Source organism: Amborella trichopoda, chromosome 13 (assembly GCF_054954075.1).
Source record: "Amborella trichopoda isolate Santa Cruz 75 chromosome 13, AtrichopodaSantaCruz75HAP2 v2.0, whole genome shotgun sequence".
NCBI classification, from domain to species: domain Eukaryota; kingdom Viridiplantae; phylum Streptophyta; class Magnoliopsida; order Amborellales; family Amborellaceae; genus Amborella; species Amborella trichopoda.
In genome coordinates, this window is record NC_142348.1 from 42376078 (window position 1) to 42382108 (window position 6031).

Sequence of the window (6031 nt, forward strand, 5' to 3'; positions counted from 1 at the left end):
TCAAGTGTTCATAAATCTGTAAGATTTATATTATTTTTTGAGGTTTAAATTTCATGATCAATGGTAGAAATTGATTTAAGAGTCATAATAAAAATTTAAAAAGCTTGGAAAATGGTTTGATAGGGTTACAACCCTATCAAAATAAGTAAAGCCATACCTCATAACTCGTCGAAAATTGCAATTCAAGTATTGAAAAACCTTTTCATCGATCATCTCAATTTAAACATTAAAAAAAAAACTTCAAGCTCTAAAAATAGTGTATATTTTAAGAAATTGTCTAGATTGACCATTTCGCCCTAAAGTAAGTGGTTAAAGATCCGCAAGATATGTTCAATTTTTTTAGTTTCAAATTTTATTTTCAAAGTGGGAAATTGATTTTAAAGTCATCATAAAGATTTTCTTTGCCAAAAGTGCTTTCGAGACGAGGATTTGAGGTGAGGCTTTATTTGGTATTGTGAAGCCTATTCCTTATAGAAACTCATTCTAAAAATTTCCGATACCGAAGTGTTTTTCGGCAAGGTGTTTTGAGGCAAGCCCTTACTTTTTTTTCGTGAAGCTTAGGCTTCATTGAAACTGCATCCTTAACAATTGAATACTCTATCCAAATCTTTTTATTTAGTTTCAAAATGTCCATTAAATAACGCATGCTCCTGTGTTGGAATAGTTTCGAAAAGGTACATTATTAAATAGTTGAACTCTTAGAGGTAATTTGATGAATTCCTGAAAATTAAAAATAGTTTTTTATATGTCATATTTTACATTCAAGTTTAACTTTTTTAGACTATATAACGTATTTTAATTTTATTTATTTTTCTATACATTAGATTCAATTAAAATGTAGTATGTTCATATTTTTCACATAAAAAATATTTTATACAATTATTTAAATATATATATTTCGGCATTTTTTATTTAAAATTATTCTTTAAATATTTTTATAGATGTTAATCCAAACAATGATCAATATGAGCTCAATCTATCTATAAAATTAAAAATATACTACATGCTTTTCAAAAGTGGAGCCTAAATGTAAAATATAAATATATGAGACTGCTTTAATGAATAAAAAAGGTTCTTTTTAAATTTCCCTAATTTTGTAGTCCAAAGATTTTAAATTCTCGCATGATCATTACTTCTCACACTTTAAGAAAAAAATTATATAAGGTGTTACGTTTTTTTTTTTCTGAATGGTAATTGGTAATTTTTTTTATTCCCACGTCAACGAAGCAAAGTACATTTCGAAAAAACATACAAATCATAATCCTGGTGAGGTGCCGATCTATGCATTGATGTGTGCAGTTGTGCTTGTTTAATAGAATTTTTTTGTGACTCCTTTTTTTCTTTTTTTTTAATAAAGCGACAATTTTAAATTGTACGCACATTAGTATTATCAAATTCACTTAGCTTCGACCGAAGAGACCAAAGCCTTCGGATTTTAGGGTAAAAAAGTCCATCAATCCCCTCCTAACCCCCTTGTTTCAGGCCTTGAGTGAGGAAGGTTGTCCCAATATCTACATTCTTGAGGGTTTTTGGAGGGTGAGTAGACTTGTCTTTACTTTGTTTGTTCAAGGTAATTGACTTGGGGTGGGGCTTAATCAAGGTTAAGGATGGAGGGTTAGGGTTTTCGCTCTAGGAAAAGGGTTTGTCACCCTAGAACTCATGAGCTCTTAAACCTTACCAAATGATTTTCTTAAACCTCACCTAATGATTTTGGGATTCAATCACCAAAAATTCATAGGACTTAATCCCACGATCATTTTTGCACCAAGAATCACTCAAAAACTCCCTAGATCAAGGAAATTATGAGCACTTTAATATACAAAAATCTTGATTTCAGCAAGGTTTTAAAACTGAATACCAATTATCATCGTTTTCACCGCCATCCTGACATTGTGTAATGAGCAAATCCAGGAGAGATCAAATGCAAACCTCACCTTGATTTGGATTTTCAAATAAGTTGAATTAAAAACAATCGATAGAGATAAAGATTCTATCAAATTATAATCCACAATTGAATCAATCTCAGAAAGAGATCAAAAAATAGGTTAACAAAGTATAAATTTCCAGTAATAATAAAGGAGTGTAAAGAGTGTAAGGTACATAGAGGAAGGCAGAGCAAGCATTTTAGACTCTGTTAACAATGTCCAAAATTAAATTCTACCAACTTTGGCTAGGCTAATAAAGTCGAAATTTCGACTACATACCCTGAGAAATACCTCCAACCGTTGGATTCAACTTCGAAATTTGGTTTTTATGTGAGAAGCCAACCTCAGGAAGCAGGTTTGGGGATCATAGTAATAACAAAGAGTAAGGACTGTAAGGTACTTGAAGCAACCTCCAAGGAAGTGAACTTGCCACAATGCAACACTCAGGAGGCTGTAATACTTGAAGCCAAGTATGACAGGCTCCCAAGCCATTCTCTCTAAATACCTTATATGCAAGTCACCTGGAGTACATTGTATTTGGTCCATCCCTTCAAAGTGTCAACAAAGAGGAATGAGTCAAATAGGTATATCAAGAATGCCAGTGGGTCTCATCTACACTCAGGGGTCCAACTCCTCATCCAAATCAATCTCCTTCGTTAAAATCTCGGCCTCTATGTCCAGCATCTCCTGCTCCCAACCGTGCGAGCTCAAGCTCGAGCTTCTATTCTCTCTGGTCTAGAAGGAGAAGCATGCTTGCTAGACTCAAGACATCCCCCGTCCTCACCACCATCAGAAGAATTGGACTTATCATCCTCCTCCTCTTCCTCATCCATACGATGCTCCTCCAAGTCTTTTGCCTACTCATCATTGCCATCACCATCACCGTCTATGGCCTTGCCTATTTCTGACCTAGTATGATGCCTCGAGGGACCCATCAAATTCCTATCACCTGAGCTCACCCGTTACCCCTCTCACGAGCCTCATCAACTCTCTAAAAGGCATATATTCTAAAGAATATTCTATGATTGAACTATGATTTAGGTATGGATTATAGTTTCCTGTTTTACATGGTTCATTAGGCTAGTACAATCTGGGTCCAGAAACTCAAAAATCAAACCAATTTCAAAATGGGTGTCTATAGTTGCTATAGTTCCCCCTCTTTGGTTCTCCCTATTTTCAAGGATATAGTTCTCCCTCTTTGGTTCTCCCTATTTTCAAGGAATGGGAGAATGACAAAGAAGTAGAAACTTGCAATGGATGAAAACTTAAACCCCCATAATCAAATGGGTCACATCAACCACCGTTCTTCTCAGTCGTCCACAATAAACTTCAAGGTATTTTGCTATAATTTTTCTACCTAAGCATTTTTCAGATGTATTTCACCACATAACGTGTCGGACTTCTGCCTAGGCTCCATTACACCACTTATTTTAGGTTTTTAAAGCTTTGAATTGAAAAAATGGAGCTAAACAGCGTACCTTATTGTCTTAGGTTTCCTTTTTGCCTTTTATTTAGATCAATGGGGAAAGAGTCACCTGCCCTTAGTAGGAATGGGACTCAAAGACATAATGTTACGGCGTCTACCACCCTAACCACCAATCCTTTAAGTTTCCCTACTATGACCACCAATCCATTAAGTTTCCCTACTATGGGGTTTAGGTTTTCTTTATGGAAAAGCAGATATCATCATGTGTGAGCTTTGGTATGTTCCCTTTGTTTTTTAAAACATTATTAGTAATGGGGTGAACATTTTAGAAATAGAGATAATGCTGGGTTTACAATTTTAGCAAAGATTTTAAAGTTATTGAAATCACAAACACAAAGTCTTGAAAAAAAAAAAAAAAAAAAAAAAAAAAGAAAAAAAAAAAAAAGGAAGAAGAGGAAAAGAAGAAGAAGAGAAAAACATTAAAATGAGATGGAAAAAATAACAAATAATAATAAAATTAGAATTCAAAGATCATGATTTCAAAAAATAAAATAAATGTATAAAATAAAAATTCAATTCTACCAAGAGGTTTATATGAGGCTAAACTGTATGACCTATCTTTTTTCAAAAATTTCATTTTTTCTACTTTCCAAAATTATTTCAGAATTTCAAGTCTAAAATCTGAATACGTCCACCACATGGCGTTAAACTGTGTAAGTATGTCCCTGACATGATGTTAAACTATTTGAATGTCACCATTAAACAGTTTGAATATGTCCCCGGAATATGATGTTAAATTGTTTGAATACGTCCTATGCATGGCATTAAGTTGCTTGAATACGTTCTCTGCATAGATGTGATCCCAATGAACTGGTGCCTTTATCGTTTTGGCTCAGCCAATGAGCAGGGGAGGTACTTGAACCAACGGTAAACCGGTTTAACTAGACCGGCCGGCCCAAATTAGGAGGAGAAATTATATTTTTTACAACACATTTTTTTTGTTTTTTATAGGAAAAGAATGATGGGTTTTCTGTCCTATTAAATAGATGCACGGGTAGAACGGTAAACTTGAAATGTAATGGTTGATTTTTCTATAAAAGAAAAATTAAGAGAGTGAAAGTGAGGTTTATTCAATGGGCGCAGTTTGCATATGGATGCATCCGTAAGTGTAGAGGTAAGGTGCACCTTCAAATTTTATAATGGTATATAATTTTGATGTAAAATGTTTTTACGATTATTTCAAATTTATTTTTATATCTAATTATAAAATTTTAAATTTCAAAAATGGTTAAAATCAAGTAGATCTATAAACCTATGAAATCTTGAAAATGGATGGTGTAGATAATATGTTGTAAAATACACTATTTTTTAGACTTAAAATCTTTTTATTTTTTATAGTCATACATCTCGATATCGAGATGATCAATCAAAGGGTTTTTCAACATTAAAACTACCTTTTCCGATAGATTTTTGAGGGGCATCCGTAGTTCTATATTATAAAGTAGCATCCTTATATAAACTTTTTCCTTACTCAATAGTTGGTTTTTTTTTCCTCACTCTCTTTTGCTTAACTTTCAAACTAATGGTTGTCCTCCCGCGAGATTTTGGCCAATTCTGGCAAGATTCTAGCCAGTTTCAGCTCAAATTTTTATTTATTTTAATACTTACCATTTTAATATTTAATAATATTCAATATTTACTACTTTAGACTTAAGAAAATACAAAAATAATGAAAGTTATGTTACCATGTTGGTTTAGATCCTTACATAATTAAGAATTGAGATTATATACAATGAGACCATTTACCTTTTTTTATAGAAACTTCACAATTAGTTACAACCAATGGTTTAAAAAGCGGATCAGTGATTCAGATCGAGCACCTCAAAAACCGATCCGGATCGGCGAATTGGCAATCCGAATCGGGAATAGGGTGAATCGGTCAGAATAAAGCTTCAAAAAAATCCGAAAAAATTATTAAAATTCATTATAAATATTGTTTTTTATGAATTCAATAAGAAATGAGGGTACTCCATTAAGAATTTTCATGTTTTTGCATGAATATGTGAATATTGATATGTTCTTTCCCTGCATGAACTACTATTCAGCATTTAATTTACATCACACAAAAGGATAAACATAGAATTATCATGGAATAAGTATATCAACATACATGGACTACAATAAAGCATACAATTAGTAACATACGATCTAAAAATAAAATGACATACGACGCTATTGTTCTTCTTGGTCACGCTGGTGCCATTGATTGAATTCGATTGACAATTCATTGATTTGATCTAAAAACGAATCATCGATATTAGCAAGCGTTTGACTATACCCAAATCCCTGAGTGTTAGTGTTTTGTTGTGTTCCCAATCCAAAATCCCCTAAGCTTGTTCATCTTTCATGCGCACCTACACTGTCGTGCTCATCCCTACACTGTTGCTGTTGGGACTCGATATGTGAATAATATGGCTGGGATAGGGTGGCCTCAGAATCATCGTCTCTCTCATTTTCTCTTAGACCCCCTTCCCACTCTCCCTCATTAGGTGCAATATCACCGTCATCTCCGACGAATTGTGGATACGTTGGCTGGTTGCTTCCTCTTTCATGCTGCTCATCACCTTCTTCAAGATCTTCCTCACCGATAGCCTCAAGGAACGCTATCTTGTGCAACACT